The 21,218-nt window shown below is 35.6% G+C and overlaps 1 non-coding gene across 1 annotated transcript; it reads right to left on the reverse strand.

Moving 5' to 3' along the window:
- Positions 1-9,589: 9,589 nt before the first annotated feature.
- Positions 9,590-9,708, reverse strand: LOC150084870 (5S ribosomal RNA). The gene has a single exon (XR_016547132.1). It is a non-coding gene; the product is annotated as a 5S ribosomal RNA (ribosomal RNA).
- Between the last annotated feature and the right edge of the window lie 11,510 nt (positions 9,709-21,218).

Genomic DNA, 21,218 nt, shown 5'->3' on the forward strand with positions numbered 1-21,218 from the left:
TTCATTAATTCAGCCTGTACAAGCTGAATTAATGAAATACCGGAATACTTCCAAAAAGTGTCAACTGCAGTTTAATAAATTAATTCAAGATGGGCGTGTTTTATTTTTCGTTCTTGGTATATCACATTACTTGCGTGCAGAAGTTGCCCTTCAACTCCTATATTATATTGAAATGCTTTGATAATATTCTGTACAAGGTTTACGTTGAATAAATGATGTGTAAAGTAATTTTCAGCCTTTTATGGTCGAGAAATATTTCTTAAATTTAGACAGCACCGCACATCAATATTAATTTTCTATGACGTCATTAACTGATTGTTTCAACAAACGCCACTTCCCTATACTTGACTAGAAAAGGTCGACTCTATACAAGGTCGAGTAGAAAAGATTGCCCTTGAAATAGATAATACAATAATAACACAAATTAAAATAAATAATTAAATAAGTACACAACTTAAAAAGATTAAGAAATCCTGATGAAAATAATAAATATTTGTAGAAGGCATAAAATACTGTAAGAGAAATCACCTATACGCCATGTTTTTACGAAGTCCTCCAATGGTTTTGCCACTTGTGACTCCTTTCGGGGTTTGGGTTTGAATCCCGTCAGTAATTGGAAGAATTTCTAAAGATCTCTTCAATCGGGGTTGTAGTTGGTCAATCTCAGGTATGGATTTTCCCTGTGTTATTTCAGGATTTTCAGTGCACATACACAAAAATCAGCACATGTACATAATACGCAAAGGAGCAACATAGTCTAAGTTGCCGATGCTCCTAAGAATGCTTATTGAGAAATTATGTATCAGCTAGCGAGTGGAGGCTATGGTCCACTCATTTGGCAAAAATAAATGGACCTTGGTAAAATGCTTATTATTGTAGATTATTTCATGGTACTAAGCTAGTATAAAGGTAATAAAGTCTTCAGAATTTTTCTTCCTTAATGGTAAAGATTCTCCCATTCGTATATTGTGGTTCTCAGTACATTAACAGTCTGCCTGTGTACTAATATATTTTTAAATACTGCAGATAGAACATGTGTAGTGGAATCACTGAAGGCTCCTATAGGAGATATGTATTTCACCTCCTGTCCTTGTGGTTGTAACTTGGAATGCAAAGCAGAGCGTATAATTGAGAAAGGATCGGTAAGTTCTGTTTCTTCCTATAGTTTTATTTATATTTTTAAGATATGTCGACGCATGAGCAGTTGGCAATTTCAGAGTACAATTGCGTATATAGCCAGTATCTACTTAAATTAGGAAATAATAAGAATGTTCTTTTGTATGTTTAGTTCCGAAATACGTGTACAAAAATGTACCAAGATGACACAGTAAACTCAAATCATAGTTGAGTGTAACTAATGGTAGAATTACAAACAGTGCAGACATCGATTATATTTAAGTACTTTACCACGTTTTGACCTGCTTTGGTAAATACTGAACACTGTTTTACTGGACGAAATCTTGTTTGTTAATCTTCTTCCTACGAGGGAAATGGAGTGAGATGTTAATGCAGCATCAGTTCGTGTTGAACGTGATTCATTAGGAGTTGAGTGCAGTACACGTGAAGATCGTAGCCTCTGACAAAGTCAAGAAATGTTAGAAGGAGGATCTCAAGAGAAATTATAAAAAAAAAAAAAAAAAAAAAGCTGAATAAATGAAAAGCAAGAGCGGATCTATTTAGAATAGCTAAGGTTTCGTTTTTCATGTAGAAAGGCCACAGCTGCAAATAATTTTATGAATTATGAGTTCAAAGGTTAAGTTGACAAATCTGTAATACGAATAGCTTCATTTCTGATTTCCACTTTACTGGTGTATCCTTCCGCCGCAGCTGAGTGGTCAGGCAAGGGTTCATAGAGTGCCTTGAGTGACCGGGTTTCAAGCCCGTGGCCTCTAAATACAGTGCTGTTTCTTGTATTCTCTCTACTTTGTGAACTCCTCTGACCGTATAGTTGTCGCGTACTAAAAACAGAATTATTTATTTATTTATTTATTGCATAGCAGACTCAAATGCGCAGAAGTTTACTGCGCACACATTTGACGTAGCTGTCATCTAGCCTGACAGTTGAAGAACTGCAAACAAAAAAAAAAAAACAATGTTATTTCACATTTTATTATATTGCATAAATATAATAAAAGTTTATTATATTTCATAAATATTATAACAGACTTAAAATTAATATATATTATTTTTCCTTTGCAGCATATATTAATTTTGGTCACGTTCTAACAGTTTACAAATTCGGAACTTTTTTTTTATTATTGAAATTAATTTTAATTTTGCAGTTTAGCTACCAATTAAAAAGATTGCTTAGTACTATCAGAGAAAATGCAGAATGAGGTCAAAAAGGGAATTTGAACAGATTAGCTAATGCAAATGGTTTTATGCTGGCAGCAAAACAAACTTTACCTTCACAACGAGTTGCCGTGGTATTGCACTACTTTGAAACAACGGCATCATGATATGGTTAAATCTTCACTTATGAAAGATAAGAGAATGGCTAACAGATTAACCTTTTGGCAATGTAATGTCATCTCTAAATGGTTAACCTGTTAATTGCTAGTTTCAAACAAATGTATTTGAAACTAGTGGTGTTTTAAAGTAGTGCAGTCTTTGGATGGTATACACGACAACTCACACGCTCATGTTGCTTTAGTTTCTGTGCAGTTTTTCGCTGCCTTAATATCACATGCACTGTATCCTGCGGTAGTTCGGAGTGGCAGCCTCTTATTTTTACTTTCTGACGTTCTGTTTATATTTCAGCACGACTTCAGAGGAGTTTACAACTAATCATCTGGATAGGAATATATAATCATCATCGTATCAGTTCTTTGGTTATAGAGCTCTGGTTGACATGTTTTATCGTGTACATATTATGCAATGTGTATTCGAAGTCCAAATAAATGAAAAATTTATGATTCTTCTTTTTTGAACAGGCCTTGAAAAGTAAACAATAATGAATTACTGTATTTACACGCATATTTTCCTTGAAATTGTATACCTTAAAACGAAATATAGAAAACACGAGAGGAATGTTTCATAGTGTGAACCTCAACTGTAAATAACTCACAGGTTAGCTTCGAGTGGAAAAAAACGAAACCATGGTGTGATTGATGGTGAGAGGTTAATTTACTTCAAATATGCTATAGAGGTGAAACAGTAATAAAACTTGCAGTCAGAAATTGCATGACTATTAATAACATTTATAACTAAGTTATCAGAAAATAATTTAGCCTGAAGAGATGAATTAAGTCTTAATTTAACTTACCAGAATAATTTTCCTCATTTATTATTTGAAAAGAGCGAAGCACACAACGTATACAATATTCGAAAAATTAAACAGCAAAATATGCGAGTAAATACGGTAATTGCGTTTTAATCATGGTGCATTCAATTTATTAATGTAAGACATGTGTAATATTATACAGGATCGAAACTGAGGGGTCAACAATCCTAATTCTAATGAAGACTATTTTTCATTCCAGGAAACGACGTACATTGATCCGCGTTGCAAAAAAATTTCAACTCCAAAAGCTGATTGTTCATCAAGATAGTCTGTCCCTGTTCAGTGATTACTGTGATGGCTGCTGCATTTAATTTGGAATTCCATTAAGGGTTATCTCCGATGTATTATTGATGTGTGTGTAACTTCTTTCAATAAATTTCTGAGCTCAGTGCTGCCATCGAATTGAGTAATGTGTCTTTTTTTTTTTACCAGTTATATTATATTCAGTACAAGAAATATCTGTACCTAAAAGGTGTGTCTGTTTACCTTATATCACATCCAACAGAGAATTTTTTCAATAAAAGTGGTTACTAAATTCAGTAGTGAAATAAGGGATATAGGATGAGATCACAAACTAATGGAACTAATTTATATATATTTTTTTTCTGTGATTAATAGAAATGAAAAGTAAATATAGTTATCTTCTTATCAATTAATTACTAAGGTTACAACTTTATAGAACACTTAATAAAACTATAGTTTTACATTCTCTAAAAATAGCTGTTCAATTAAATTTCTACTCTGTAATATTTATTACCTTTCTCCCATATACTTTTAAGTATCTTTTCTTTCTCTATTTATGTTCTTCACATCTCTTCACAAGTCTCGCGAAACATGCATGGACTGTTTAAAGCTAACAGTACTGAATTAAAACTATATTTAATCTATAATGAATGGATTTCTATTTGTACGATATTAATGAAATTTAGTTTTACCCAACAAATATTTTTAACAAGTCCAAATACAAAATCTCACGAAAGTCCGTCCATTGGGAGTCCCTTAAAATGATACGAAGATTTTCTAAAGCCAATAACGAAACATTTTATTTGTATAACCGTCTAAATAAAAATGAACTCCACACTGTTTTCAAAATGTGAGACTCATTTCCAAAAATGATTTAAATCTCGTTTCAAAATACTGTTCTATGTTTCCCAGTTAAAAGTTGAGAAAATTGTATCTTACAAGGATACCATGATAAGCGAGAATGATAGATCAATGGCGTGTTATACCTTCTTGGGACCCAAGGCAAAATGGAATTTGGGGGCGCCATCTGAAGAAAAAACTAATAAAGAACATTTTCATTTTATTGTGGCAACAAATCAAACAAATTATATGACATAAGAACTAAATATAAGATTTCATCAAAATCGGTAAAACCATTTTTGAAAAAAAAAAAAAACGCAATTTTCAAATTAATCTTCAAATAAAGTTCATTGACCTTGGCAGGTAGAAAGTTCAGTTTCCAATAAAAATCACCTAAAAATACAGTATTAGTAAAAAACAGCAATGAAGTTTTGAAACAGTGATTTGGGCCCTCCCCTCTGATCGGGGCCTAGGAAAATGTCTTTTTTGCCTATAGGATAACGCGCCACTGGTCGAATGTTTGTCTGGCTTCATCCGCTACGTCAGGCGTGTGTATGGATGGTGAATGGCCATTATGTCCTTTCCACTGATCAAGAAAGCAACCCTTTCAAACTGCAACCTCTCTCATTTTTCTAGTACTCTTTCACAGGGAATATTCATGTGATGCTGTGGTGAACCCGAAGGATTTCCCCAATTAGACTAATACTCTTTCACAACGAAAACTTTCTGTCCAATGATGGATTTCATGAACTTGAAATATGAGGAGCGATCAAAAGTTCCTGAATTGAATATATTTTAAAGCCAACATTACAAGCTTTCGTGGGTAGCACAGTTGGTAGAATCGCCATTCCCCCCCCATCTGGTAGAAAAGACATGAGTTCGAATCTTTACGATGACGTGAGGAATTTTTTTTCTGGGCCTTTTTCCCAACGTGGCTGAGTTAGTCGGTCTCAGGCGAGGGTATCGTGGTTTTTTTCTCCCGGAAACTCGGGTTTTTCGTTCAGCAAACAGAAAATCGACCACAGAACACACGCAATTCACAAACAATACAGACAGAGCAATATAGCCTTAGTCGCTGATGCTCCTAAAAACAACAGTAACCCTACTACTACACCAATATCATACATATAAAATAATCAAACTTATATATTAAATTAATTTAATTCTTCCCACTTGCCACTATTAGAAGCATTTCTGGAATTCTTCTTTTGGGATAGAGTTTGGGAGAGAGTTGCTGTGCTTCCAGCAATATTCTTGACATCCCTCAAATCTTTGTCCCTTAGGAGTTTGCCCTCCAGTTTGCCTTATACAAAAATGCAAACTTTCAATGAATAAGATTAAAAAAAAAAAAAAAATGCAATTCACAGCAATAGGAGTTGTGATCTTGGTTTTTGTGCCATGATGAAGCAGTTGTTCATGCAGTCTTCTTGATCGGCAATTTTAGACTCAACAGAACATTCCACTAATGCCTAAACTCATTATTCGTTAAAATCTCCCACAAAATGACTCCATCTTGTTCCCAAAACTGAAATTTCCCTAAGCGGAAATTTGAACTCATGGTGAGCATAATTCAAAACACTAGATCTCGAATTCCTCAGAAAGGTCTTTGTGAAATCGGGGAAGGGATCCATTTAAAACTAAAAAGTCACAAATATATGTTGTAGTTTCAATGTTACGAAAAATTGAAATGGTCTTATGATTTTGGTCGCACCTTGTACTTCCATAACGATTATTAAGTATGCATTGAAACAAGAAGACTGCAATCTTCCCCAGTTGTGAGGACCTTTGCTTTTGAATGATGTTAATGTTGTCAAGACAGTCCAGAAATAGAGTGAGCAATTATAGTTTAAAATAAAATAAAAAATAAACACAAATGAACGGAAGTGGGCTGTCGTGGTACACGAAGAAAACTGACACATGGAGATGTATTGCCGACAAAATATTCTCCGCGATGTCTTAGTTTATTTAAAAACCAGCACCGGCATAGATATAAATAAAAATCAGTAACTGTGTACAATATAAGTAATTGAAAGCAAATGCTTACTTTCACCAATGAAGAAAAAGATACGTAGAAATGTGGCAAAGACGAAATATCTCAAGATAGAACACATGTGCTCGTGGTTTAAGAACTTCTGTTTCTTTATATAGTTGTGTAAGATTTGTAATGGCTTGGGGAAATACCCGCCCACATACGGAGACGTTAGATGGACAACGAACACTCACACAGCCGCCAAGGGATAAAGTGATGACGTTTGTAACGTAGTTGGAGAGTTAGTAACAGATCTGGAGCGTGGAAGATGAAGATGTATATCTTACTATAATGGAAAGTATTTTTAACTTTTGAACCGAAAAGAAAAAAAAAAAAAACTTATTTGCTTATCTTTTCTAAATTTCTTGAAAAATCATCTTTTAGTTCCTTTATCATATCTTTTTTTATTTTATTATTTCTAAATCAGTATTTCAGTATTTTTAATTGGGATTATGTCAACTGTTGCTCGCTTATGCAACCTAAAAAATGACTGAGAACAAATTTACAACATTCATCGTCATCATCAAGAATTTTCAATCCACTGCAGGATGAAGGCTTCTCCAGCAACTTTCCAGTTCCTTCTGTTTTGTGCAATGGCCACCCATTTACTACCCACGAACTCGTGAATTTCATCTGTTCATCTCCGTTGTTGTCTTTCGTATGTTCTTTTAGCTCCTCTTGGGTAACACTCTGTTATTTTCTTAGTCCATCTATCATCATGTCTTCAAGCTATGTGTCCTGCCCAAGTCCATTCCAGTTCATTAGTTTTGATATTATATAATTCGTTCCATTCTTTTTTGCTGTGTAGTTCTCAGCCACCCTTCCATTCTTTTGGTGAGTGCCAAGTTCCACTTCCATAAGTCATGGTGGGGAGTATACATTGGTTAATTATTTTACATTTCAGACAAATTGAGATATTGCTCCTTGGTATGTGACTATATTCCTAAATGCTATCCATCCAAAATTTATTCTTCTCTTGACTTCCAGCCATTTACCATTATTACAGCTAATGACTTGTCCAATAATAATAATAATAATAACAATAATAATGGTGATCGCCCAGACTGAGTACACTCATAGACACGACCAGGTAGCCAGGATAATACATCAGAAGCTAGCAAGGAAATACCAACTGATCGAAGAAAGTGTACCGTACTACGAATATGAATCCCAGGCAGTACTAGACACCCCAACCCACAAGCTGTACTGGGACCGCGCTATAATAACGGATAAAACAATCCCGCACAACAGACCGGACATAACCCTTGTGGACAAGAAGGTAAAGACTCCCTATCTGATTGACATAGCGGTACCCAACATTGCCAACCTGCAGAAAACCCATGGGAAAAAAATCAAGAAGTACACGAACCTAAGACAGGAGATCAAAGAGATGTGGCATATGCAACAAGTAACGACCATAAGCCTCAGGCTTCCTTGCACCATATGGCTAATAATAATAATAATAATAATAATCCCGATTATCGTGTCAACCGCAGATATGGTGCCAAGGACTCTACATAACAGCCTAGCAGCAATAGGTCTCCCAGCGAACACCTACAAGGAATTCCAGAAAGTTGCAATCCTGAACACCTTATTATTATTATTATTATTATTATTATTATTATTATTATTATTATTATCCATATGGTGCAAGGAAGCCTGAGGCTTTTGCTGCACCAGCCAAAAAAAAAAAAAAAAAAAATTCTGAGTTACTCTGAGAGAGAGAGAGAGAGAGAGAGAGAGAGAGAGAGAGAGAGAGAGAGAGAGAGAGAGAAGAATGATGATATCCAGCTCAGGACCCTGGGTCCCTGGGGTGTAGGATAGTCAGTGTTCCTTGACCAACAGTAACACCAGACATAACAACAACCACCCTGTGTACTTGGTAGCAATACCCGTCACGAGATGGAACCCCCAGTCAGGGAGAAATAATATAAGAGCAATAATAATAATAATGGTTTTTACAAAGACTCACGTGATACCAACGCAGAGGCCGAATAGAACCTTGTAGAGAGTCACAGACCACCTGAATCGGTACATAATACCGCATTACCTCGACAGAAATGGTGCAACATTGGAGGCCATCCACACAGCCGTGTACAGTATTGTGCTGCGGTAGCAGCCACGAGGATTAATGAAAGAGAAGCGAGAGACCAGCAGCAGAAGAACCGAAAACAGAAGGAACCGCCAGCTTGGGAAAGAAGACTTCAGAAGGAGATAGAAGAAGAGTCAAGATAGGTCAATTGACCCAGTACCAACGGGGCAATAGGAGTAAGAAATTAATTGGAAAAGTGAAGAGCATCCTCAAGAGAGACAGCCTCCACAGCAAACATGAGACAAAAAATCAGAGAATAGGAGAGTACTTGGACACATTGAAGCAGAACCTCCTTGCACATAGCAAGGGACTACGCCGATACAAAGAGAGCTCCCAGTGGAAAATAAAAGAAAAGATTTTGCCTTCGTAACGAGTTTTCCTTGATTATGCACTATTTTCAAACAAAGGGCATCACCAAAATATGAGACCCTATGACAACTTCTTTGAGGAATTCATTGATCAACCCATTAGATATTAAGTTCTCTTTTAAATAAATAGGGATTAATTAACCTTTTGGTGATGCCATTTTTCTGAAAGTAGTGCAATACCATGGAAACTCGTTGTGAAGGCAATGTTTGTTCCTTTTGCATTAGCGAAGCAGTTTAAATCCTGCAGGCCTCAAAATCACGTGAAAGAAAAAGACAGTCTTTCCAACTGCATATAATTGGATGAAAGTTACTGCATTAATGCTCTTTTCAAAAAAAAAAAAAAAAAAACAATAATAAAAATAAACATAAAGAAATGAGAGTGACCACTACTCCTTTTCGCAAGCTCAAGCTGTAATAATTAGACAGTTAATTATTTATTGTTTTTCCTTTTTAAAAACTTTCAATATTTTTATATATTTAAAATTTTTTTTAGTATTTATGTATTATCAATAGTTCCGTTGGCAATGCATTATTTGGAATGCGTTTTATTATTTCGTTGGCATGCCCACAGTCTTTGCAATTATTTGGTTTGGATTATGTCTGCTCATTCATGTTATGTACTTACACGAAAATTAACGACTTGGTCACTGTGTTGCATGCTATTATTAAATAAGTGTTGAAGAAGAAAAAAATAATGAGAAAATGAAATGTAGAAGGATCTAAAAATGAAAAGAAGCCAACTGCACCCGGTGTTCCCAGGTGGTCACCCTCCCAAGTACTGACCGGGCCTAGCGCTGCTTAACTTCGGTGATCGGACGAGAACCGGTGTATTCAGCCCAGTATGACAGTTGGCTGAATATAAATGGCATAATGCCCTTATTTATAATTACAATTGCTGTGCTGAACCAATTTTTAGGAATAAATTTTAAAACATATTGGCAATTAATTTATCGAAATTAATTTTATATATTAGTTTCGTAATAGCAAGTCACAGACTTCCTGCATTTATCCAATTCAGCTTCAGCAAACACCTTTCTTGTAAGCCAACGCTTGACGAATCAGGTCGCCCTCCTTTGTGATACAGGTCTATGTATGAAACGATTTTAATCTACTTACAATGAATTTATAATATCGTGAAAGGGAAAAGCAATATTGTATAGAGCCTATCGAGGCACCAACTACATCCGCCTATGCTTGGCCACCTGGCCTTACGTTGCACTGTTTCTTTGGGCGGATGCGTACAGTTGTATTTGGCTTGGATGACTGTTGGCCGATTAATCTGCACGCAATATTCAAATTATTGTTTACCTGACGTCTGGGAGAGAATTGATTGCTAATCCTCACAACTACTGGGTATTTATAAATAACTCCTGTGTACTGCTCATAATGTTGCTCGACAGAATGCTCTTTCATGATCTTTAATTCTTGCAAAAGTAAATAAGTGAAAACGCAGGGCCCAGTTGAAGGAAAGATAGTACGCGTTACCAGCTTGTCCTTTGAATAGACTATTGCTGTTATGGCAATCAGCTCTTAATGATTGTGACAGGGAGTAGAGAAAGATTGTTCATATTCAAAGAGGTGAAAGTTTTTTGACCGTTCATCACCTCAATCTTTAATAGGCTTCAAGCACTGAACGTTGCATTTCGGGCACTTTCCTTTAGGCTCTACATGGTGTTTAACAGTCATTGAGGTGTTCGCATTTGAAATCAAGAATGGAAACAGCAACTTTTAATTAAAAAAAAATAAATAAATAGCTTCTAACTGGTAGAGATGGATTATAATAAGAAATACTATATAAAATATAGAACTAAACCGAAACTTGATTGAAAATAATAATCTGTAACTTATAATTTAAAGTGATTGTTCAACTGCTATTATTTTTTTATATAGAAAACATCTTTCACATCCAGACAATTGATAGATATATATATTTTTTAAGATATATATTGATAGATATATATATATTTTTTAAGATATATATTGATAGATATATATATAAAAATATATATAGATATATATATATTTTTATATATCTTGGCTATGCAAGGATAATGGAGTTTGAACTGTTCCAACGACAATAATCGTAGAGAAATATAAAGGAAACTGATTATAACTAAAACTAGACTAACAAACGTATAAAATTATAACAAAACTTACTTATTTTATTGAACAAATAATGAACACTTGGCAATCCTAATGTCACAGGGAGTTAAGGCAGATTATGGGAAATCTTTCGCTAAGATGGCAAAGAAAAATAGCAAAGCATTCTTTGCTTATGTCATCACTAGAATTAAAGAGATGAATCTCATTGACTCTATATAACTATTATATAAAGCATTTAATAGTATTGCATATAAAAGAACCCTATACAAATTACAGTAGTGCGGAATTAAGGGCAAGTTGCTGTTATGGATAAAGGGATGGTTGAGTGCGAGAAGACAGGGTGCTTCTCAATGGGCGTCGCTTTTCCTGGACTAATATTATTAGCGGAGTTTCCTAGGGTTCGGTGTTGGGCTCCTTATTTATTAATGATACCGATTAATATATATCAGGCATAACGTCAATGTTTGCAGATGATACAAAGGTTTCCAAGGAGGTTAATGATGATAATCAAGGTATATATGCTACTGCAACAAGAACTAGAAAAAAATAGGTAGATGGGGTGAGAAATGACGACTGAAGTTTAACGTTGATAAATGCAAAGTACTGAGTATGGGCAGCAGTACTCTTAGATTTACTTAGCAAAGGTGTAAATGGCACTCAGGGGAGAATCATAAATACCTGGGGACAATTGTGCAGTCAGATATGAAGTTCTTTGAGCACTGCAAACAAGTTCATGGGGTTTTGTCAAAGATATACAGGAATTTTTCTAGTAGGAATAAGGAGGTGATTATCCCGTTGTACAAGGCAATTGTCTGGCTGCATCTTGAGTACTGCATACAGGTCTGGAGACCCCATTTTAGGAAGGATATTGAGCTGCTGGAACAGATATAGAGAAGGACAACGAGATTGGTGAGGGGAACAAAAGGGTCTCTTACCAAGAAAATTGCAGTGTCTGGAGATTAGACACCTGCTAGGTAATCTGATTGAGATGGTTAAGGCTTTGAATGGATTGAGCAAGCTTAATGCTGATGGAGTCCTTCCTCTTACACAGACAACACACATGAGAGCTGCATGCATTTAAATTGAAGAAGGATAGTTGCAGGATAGATGTGGGAAGTTTTTGGGTAGCTTGAATAAATTTAAAAAGGAATTAAACAAATTATTAGAGAGGATGGACAGGTGACGTGGGAAGTGTTTTTCTTGTTTATTTATTTATTTGTTGTCTGTGCTGTATAAGTCAGCTTCTTTACAACATTTGCCAATAATAATACTAATTACTATTATGCATTAAGTAAGCATAACATGAGGAAACAGGACAGCCTTCCATGCTCATATAATTTAATAATTATTTTATTTTGTTTATAATTGAATTAATGGTGTAATTAATAGTATAATTAATTCGTATTATTAATTAACATTAATATCATTACAGTAATTAATGCTATTATAATATCAGATAATAACATTAATTACTGTCGTTTCATTTTTGATTATTAATTAAATAAATTGATAATTTTATTTATTTATTTCTGTTCCGGATATATAAAGTGTTATATTTTAATTTTCCGTATTGTTTATGTTAAAGCAATTTCGTCCTCAAATTTGAAAGGGAAAAAATAAATCCTTAGTTTAATTTTAGGTCTCCTTGTTTGTGCGTCTGAGAAGGAGTAAAGACGCCATCAGCAATAGGAGTACTGTCACATCGCTTCAATTCCTACCACAGTTGTTCTTGTAGAATAATAGGTGCACTAAAGAAGGCGGCTAAATTTCCTCCCCTCCCACAAGAACATTTTATTTATATTTTATCTATGAATTGTACTGCCACATGTTGACGCTTGAAAAGCTACCAGTGTAGAAGATACTATCCCCCCCACACATCCAGACAGCCATTGCGTAGAACAATATCAAAAATTACTCATCTATGTTTGTTATCCTTTGTGATGTTTATAATCAGATTGGTCAGGAGTGATCTCTTGACCAGTCTGATAATCTGAGCTATAAGACCATCATATTAACTATGCCATTTAAAATGCTCTGGCTGCAAATGAAAGGATAACATAGGCCTCCAAACTTTATATACTGTATATTTTTTTATAAATTGCTTTATGAAAATACTATCCAAAAGTATATAAAAAGCTACAAAGTTTTGGATAAATGGTCTTACTGAAATTACATGGAGTTAGGAGGATCATCCTGTCCTTACTTAATATTTATTTATTTAATTAATCAATTAATTATTATTATCATGCTAATGGCTGAGCAAAACAAAGTGTGCTTTCGGAATGCGTTGCTTGCAAATACATTTGTTTGAAAGTAGTACAATAGCAGAACAACTCGTTGCGAAGGGAAGTTCAAAGCGAAATAAATAATCCAGGCTATAGTAATCTATCAGCACTTATAGTTTACTACTGTACATTCTGACGCATAGGTTGACCTCAAAATTTTATACTATTTTTTTAATTCTGCAATGTCGACTTATTTCATTGTCTGCATCATATTTATCGTTTGTTTATTTAGATTAATTGCTCATCAGGAATCAATAAAAATTTTATTGTTTATAATTGAATAGTTTATTGATTATACTTTTCTGTTACCCTCCTCTAAAGTATTGAAAAAAAAAATAAAAAACTATTTTTTCGGAGATTACGCAGAAAAAAATTATTTATTGATTATTAATTAAAAAGATATTAGCGTTTGAAGAAATCCTGACTACATCATCTACATTTTACTAGAATCTACATTTTAATCTGAATTCTCAGATTAAAATCAATAATACTTGTTTATTCATCGAAAGCCAAATAAAACAAAAAACATTATGCATATAATTTCCTATAAGTGTTATTTTCTCATGTATCACCACTAGATGGCAGCACTATGTAAGTATAATTTACATGTATCTATTAGGTAAAACCCTGTCAAGCACAACAACAAAATGCAAAATAAAAGTGAGTAAATATTGTATCTGAAAAAAACACTCCTTATCTTGCATAGATAAGAGGAGCATACAAAAACATTAAGACCACTCTAGCCTCATTACTTGTACCGTTATATTAGTTATTGCTCGCTGTTCTTCTTGTTGTACTTGGGGTTTTAAGAGCATTGGCGACTAAGGCCATTTTGCTCCAAATATATGTTGTCTGTAAAAGGCGTGTGTTCTGTGGTCTATTTTATGTTTTGCTAGAAAAGCCCGATTTTCAGGGAGGAAAACCATGCTACCCTCGCCTGAGAGCGATTAACACAGCCACGTTTTGAAACAGGCCTAAAAATTCCTCACGTCCATGCGAACTCAAGTGTTTTCCACCCGGTGTGGAGAAGATGGCGATCCCACTAACTGTACTACCCACGAGGGAAATTATTGCTCAAATACACTAATCAAAACAATCACAGGATCACAGAATGTGCAAACGATGTTTATGTAAATATGACGTACTCCATGATATAGTCAGTTGTGTGCTGCAGGGAGCTCGCACGAGCTCCTTGTTAAATCTTTTGGGATTATTCGAGCCTCTTGTTAACAAATTGGAAGCCCTATCATGGACATAGTTGAAGCTTACTTCCGATCAGTATATCGAAACGTTCAAAACAAACTGCAGAGTGAATATAACTGCGGCTTTACTGGAACGTGACACACCAGAATCAAAGGTACTGTAAGGAAGTCTACTTGTAGGAACAGTTTTTGTCACCATTGTCGACGGTAAATGCACGGACAACGACTTCAGTATGGTTTATCATCCTCAGCAACTGCCTGATATGTTTGGCACCCGAGCTGCATCAATAAATTCATGCTTTAATGAGTTTTTCGGAATCACTTTTGTGTAAGTGATGATTAAGTTTCACAGGATAGTTTGGATGAGCTGTAATATGATCACAGAACGTTTAACAGAAGTGCTTGATGGGACTCAATTCAGGGAAGCTCTTGTGGACATGTGAACATGTACGAGGGGGTATCAAAAAGTTCATACCCTTACCTAGAAATAATAGCCCTAGAAAGGTGAAACTTCACAGGAACTTTAATCCTTTTTCTATGTACTCTCTATGTATAGTAACACATTTCTCCCATTTTTGGATCAGTTGTTTAATGCCTTGATCATAGAAGTTGGCACTTTTTGCCTGAAATCACGATTCCACTTCATTGATGACTGCCTGAGATGAATCAAAGCCATTGCTTTGAAATGTCTTTAGTCTCCGGGTCATACTGGTACACCCAACATTTGTCATTTGTCACTAACCGAATAAAAAAATTCTCAACATCCCCATTACACAAATCCAACAGTTCGCGATAATATTACATTCGACATTGCTTCTGAAAGGCGTCAGCAATCTTTGAACCCATCGTACGGAGAACTTAGACATGTGCAGATGGTCATGTAAAATGTTCCCCCCCCAGAAACTGGGGTTTTTAGTCCAGAAAAACAGACAAATCGACCAATGAGCACATGCAATTAACAGACACAAGAACACATAGCACGGCATATAAATTTAATTATTCAGGTACCCTAAAAATAATAGTTTGGTTTTGGTCATATAAAATGCTGTGGGCAGACCCATAACTAATTCCCGCTGCATTTGGGATGAAATGAATTGTCACTCAGCACCAGCTGTTCAACATTTGCAACTTGTACGACCACACTGGAACTCCGGTTTCCACCTTTTTCCAGTGTCATAGGAGGAACAATTCTGCCCATACACAGCTTTCATTTCTTCGTCAATTTCCTGAGCTTTCTTCTCCCGCAAATTCAGGAACTTGATCACTGCTCGATACTCCACTTTGTAAACCATAGCGTCCTTCCTCAGATTCCGGGCTCCACCTCTGGTGTACGATCACCTACGGGAATGAAATTCCACACGTTAGTTATTGAATATGTACACAACTTATATTAAAATATGTACACAACTTATATTAAAAGTGGCATCTTCCTACTGACGTTTTATCTAGGTCAGGGTACGAACCATTTGATACCCCTTCATATATATGTAAAAGGCAGCGCCTGGAACGTCTGTTTAACTTCGTCTCGTGTCTCTGTGAAGAACATAATCATTGTAAAAGGGACAGTATTGTGATTGGTGTAAGTTTGTGCGAGTAGTGTGCATGTTCTGTTGTGTTCTGGCAAATTGGCTACCCAGAAGCATCAGTCACCTGGAGAGATGATTCTGGGTCCACACCATGGGAAGGTTGGCCAGTCCCAGTAGAGCAAGTACTGTCTCAAATGAGACTCTGACCACTTGGTGTTGCCAGAAGGTAGGCCAGGATCCTCTGGAGGTTCATTCCGAAGGGGTAAAATACACACGCAGTGCTGGATATAAAAAAAAAAAGCCAGTGATACTGGTAAAAAAAAAAAGGAAAGAGAGAGAGGAACAGGAGATATGGATACCATAAGATCAGTCTATGGTTAAATTCTTCTATTCACGAACCATCGAAGTACAGTAGTAAAGTTAGTTTTAATACAGTCATGTTTTAACAAAGTTCATAATTTACCTAAGGCCAAAGATCCCTAGTAGCCTTCAATAAACACTTGTTTTGCCATCCAGGATAAATGAGAGGTCATACTAACGTCCTTTAAGATTATTCCATCGATAATTTTTTACCATAATTCCAATAATAATTTTACCATAGAAGTAAATATAGCTAATTTTGATATCGTTATGCTTAAACAAATTCATGAACAACGTAACACTACATAGAAATCCCTGAGTGTCTTCTGAAAAAAATGCAAAACTATTATATTAGTTTAGTTATCACCTGTAAAATTACTTTCAACTACGCATTTATATTGTATCTATAAATTGCTTGTTAGTTAGTTAGTTAGTTATTTTGGTTTTTAGGAGCATTAGCAACTAAGGCCATATAAATTGCTTGTGTTCTCTGTTCAATTTGTCTGGCAAAGCAGACAAATCGTTTGTTTTTTACGCCAGAAACCGAATAACTCTGCCACGGGGATAACAGTTCCTCGCATCATCGACGGGATTCGAAACCGGGCCTTCTCCACCCAATGCGGCGAGGACGGTGACGATACCACTGTGCTACACCCGCAGACGAGTGTCCTCTGAAGGTATATGTTTTGCCATCCAAGATAACTGAGAGATAAACTGATGACCCACCCAAACAGGTGCATATGGTGGACTATTTTGGTGCGCCATTTCAGCGTTGATTCTCTTTCCGCGAGCAAAGACCTCGGAGGTAAAGTGGAAGAGATCGGTGTAAATCGAGCCAAGCTGATGGAAGGAGCCATGTCCAGTTACCACAAAGGAAGTTTCCATAGTAATAAGCGTCAAGTTTTAACTGATTTAGAATAGAAACTGAGAAGGTCACATCAGACAGGAATTTTCTTTGTCAGCTCCAAGTGGGGTAGTGTCCCGTTTGGTCTGCCAAATACTAATTAGCTCTTGAAAGCATCTGGATTTCTTTTTTTTTTTTCAGATCTTCATTTAAATTTGACTGATACCAAGTGATTCTGAAGGTATTTGTTTTTTGTGTTGAAAGCAGAGGCCACGATAGATAATAAATAGATCTAAAGGGAAAGAGAGGGAGCCCGCAATAACTTGCATTGCAGCAGTGGTAGGCCAATCCATCGAGACCATACCCTTCTCTTCCAATATATTGTTGACGAGCCGTTCTTTATCTTATTGGGGTTGAGTCGCCGTCCATCAGACTGACCACTTACCTACAGCTCGCAGAAGCATAAGGAAGGTCGATGAGTCATATTGGATCTCATCTCTATACATACATGCAATCAGGGTCCTGTTCCTGATGATATAGAGGTCTATATGATCACAGAGACTAATGCCACCCCTAAGCAGGAATCCATTTCCAACGAATTGACTCTTCCTGCTGAAGAGATGGCTCTCATTCGCCTAAGATGACATTTTCAGGTGCTTCACTATGGCTCATCTTAATAGTTTGTAAGGCAAATCACCGACAGCGCCCTTTTCTGGAGAGTACTATAGGTTTGCACCAAGTAGATCCCTACCCGCACTGTCACTTGCAATAGAAAAATATTTTCTTTGCATTTTTTTTTTTACAAAAAAAAAAAAAAAAAAAAAGGCGAAACAGGAAAAACAGAATTTTTAGGAGTAACAAAGGATCACGGCAGAGTAATGAATTGCTAATTCCAAAAAAAATATTTATTAATAATTAAAACGTCTTAAAACTGAGAAATTTTAAGAGAGGAGCATCTTCTGTGGAGAAATTGATTTTTCACTATCTAAAGAAGAACACATTTTGTGAGAAGTTGTTTGTCCTGTTAATGGAACAGGAGCTTGGAGTCAAAAATGAACACAGTGTCACAGAGGGATAAAATGTTCTTTATGGGGGTTCCACATATTGAAGAGATGACATTATTAGATGGAGTATGTTTCCATGATAATGTTATATGCGCAGATTTTTTCCGATTTATGGGTAGGTTGAAGGGATGCAGGTATTCTACAAGATCAACCAACCTCTGGTTAATAAATCTCTGAGCGATGAGAGGATCATCCCTAGGATTAATTAGCATCATTACCATCAGCTTATGTTTGTCTATTGATGACGAAAAGAACCACCAATTCTATGAGGAGAACCGAGGAGAGAACACCACCTTGGGGAACAGCAGAAGTTATTGACCTTGATCTCCTGGGAAGACCATGCTCGAGAATTATGGTTTCCTTACGTAGGATGGCCTAAGTAGCCAGACAAGGTCGCCTTGAATTTCGAAGTAAACATCAAAGAGGTACACCAGGGGAAATATCCACATGACATCAAATCGAAATGAGTGACAACATTATCTTCGTAATCTATCTGATGTAGTGATTGTGGCGCCATCTTGAAGAGTTTATGAGTACCTCTAGGTTTGTTTTATATTTAAGTTTATTGAAGTTAAAAATGTAAGTTCGTCTAAAAAAAAAAAAAGAAAATATAAAAGGTTCAGTATAATAAATTAAATAATGCTTCATGGTTTTACTGAAATTATATAAAGTTAGAAGGGCAATTTATTATAACTTTGTGGCCTCTAGGATTTAAACTGCTGGAATGATCTTAATGAATACTTTGACTTCACAACAAGTTGTTCTAATATTGCACTATTTTTAAACAAATTGGATCGTCAAAAGATTAATCTGAAAATTATTTGAATGATGAGACTATTAGGGCAACGTGCTTCAGAACTTTCTGGTTCTTCCAACGGCCTTTAGTGACAATAAAGAGGCAAAATACAAAATACCCGCAATAGTGCTCAAATATATTTGTTTCGATATTTGCCACAAAGCTGACAATCATATGCATATATTGTTTTATTTAAAAAAATAAAGCTAAACGATAAGACTATTTTGTGTTTCCATGTGCTTTAGTCATTACCAAAATTTAAACTGTAAAGATATGAAAAGATAAGATATACATCCGAACTTCGTATAATTTAAAAAATCTAACATTTTTAATAATATAATTTAACAAAATTAACAAACTATAAATTCTGAGTCCCCTATCAGACTGCTCCACGTTATTTTTGGCAGCCATACCAAACCAGCTACCTCCCCCTCATTCTTTGGGATCTTCCGCGGTGGTGGTATGGTAGTTTTGCCACTTGTGAGATGTAAGATCGTTGGGAAATTGAATATCGTTATTTATTTGAAACAGCAATCAAACATGCCTTAGAGTGCAGCAACGAAAATAAAATTGCACAGCAGAGGCTTCACGTAAAAAACGGAAAAAGTACATAAATTAATAAATAATAATAATAATATTATTAATTTAAAGGCTCAGTTAACGGGTGCAGTTAGAAATTTCAGTTGCCTCTTGAAGTTTTCAGGGATATCAAATATCTCCAAATTTGCTTTGTTGATTGATCTTACAGTCCTGTTGTAGTAGTTGTAATATTCATAATTTGTTCTTGCATAGGATGGTTTAAGCAGTGGATGATTTCTTAAAGCTCTTTTCGATGCGTTGAAATTAATTTGTGAGACGAGGTAACGGCAATTTATGGTACCATTTAACAACTGGTTAAATAGGAGTAGATCGGCTTTGTTTCTTCTTTCTTCCAGCGTTTCAAATCCAAAGAATATACACCACTCTTGGTAAGATTTCTCATTATATTCTAATCTACTTTTAAAACAGACGTATTGTATTGCCCTTTTTTCGTATATTTTCAATTTCTTGTTTTTGGTAAGCTGCACGTGGAGACCAGACCTTGGAGGCATATTCTAGGGCTGGCCTAACATAAGTTTTGTAAAGAAATATGAATAGTGCTAATTGATTGAAGTCTCGGTTAATTCTTTTAAGAAAACCTAGCTTTTTGCTAGATGCTCTTCCAATGTTTCAGACATGGACATCAAAGGAAAGTGATTCTTTCATAAAAATACCCAAATTTTTAGCGCTACTAATTTTTTGATCGCCTTGTTGTAAATGCAACAAGAAAATTTAAGTTTATTTTTTTGTGTGGATTGGCAAAACTTATTTTCATTGACAGCCATTCTATTACCCTTCAGCCACTGAATTATTCGTTGCAGAACTTCGTTCAGAATGATACAGTCGTTGGTATTGCGAATTACTTTAAAAATTTTTATGTCATCTATAAAAATGTTAATTAATTGGCAGGTCGTTGATGTAGATCAGAAATAACAGCGGGCCTAAAGATGAGCCCTGTGGGACACCGCTATTGGGTTTAAAGGGTTTAATCTTGCCTTTAAAAGCACCGACATTTCTCTACCTTCCAGGTAGTTTTCTATCCTAGGCCCTATCTTCTGAGCCCATAACGATACAGTTTATTAATTAACTTCTGATGAACAAACTTGTCGAAGGCTTTGCTTAAGTCAAAGAAGATGGTGTCGATTTGTTCTCCTTCGTCAAGCGCCTTTGATATATTCGATACAAAAGATATCATATCAGTGCAGTTGGGGCGTTCCTTGATAAATCCACGAGTGCAATCCGATAGATCAAGTTTCATAAATGTAATTAGCTGCTTCATTACAATGGATTCAATTATCTTTGAGAGTGTATTTAGTTGACAGACTGGTTTGTAGTTGTTGGGTAAGGATGGATCTCTTTTAAAGGTTGCTTAACCGGTGTAGTTTCACATTTTTTTCCATAAAACAGTAGGAACACCATTCGGACCTCGTGCAAGATCCTTTTCCATACTATGGATTATGCTCAACAATTCTGCTTGGTTGGTTTTAAATACTCTTAGTATATCACTGTAGTTGCGTATTTCTTCAACGTTGCTAGCAAGGTAGTCCGCCTCAGACATAGATGACAGATTTTTGGGAATATCCAGCATGTTTACAACAGCAGTT

This window comes from Mastigoproctus giganteus, chromosome 6 (genome assembly GCF_048544385.1).
Source record: "Mastigoproctus giganteus isolate SK-2022 chromosome 6, ASM4854438v1, whole genome shotgun sequence".
Classification (NCBI taxonomy): domain Eukaryota; kingdom Metazoa; phylum Arthropoda; class Arachnida; order Uropygi; family Thelyphonidae; genus Mastigoproctus; species Mastigoproctus giganteus.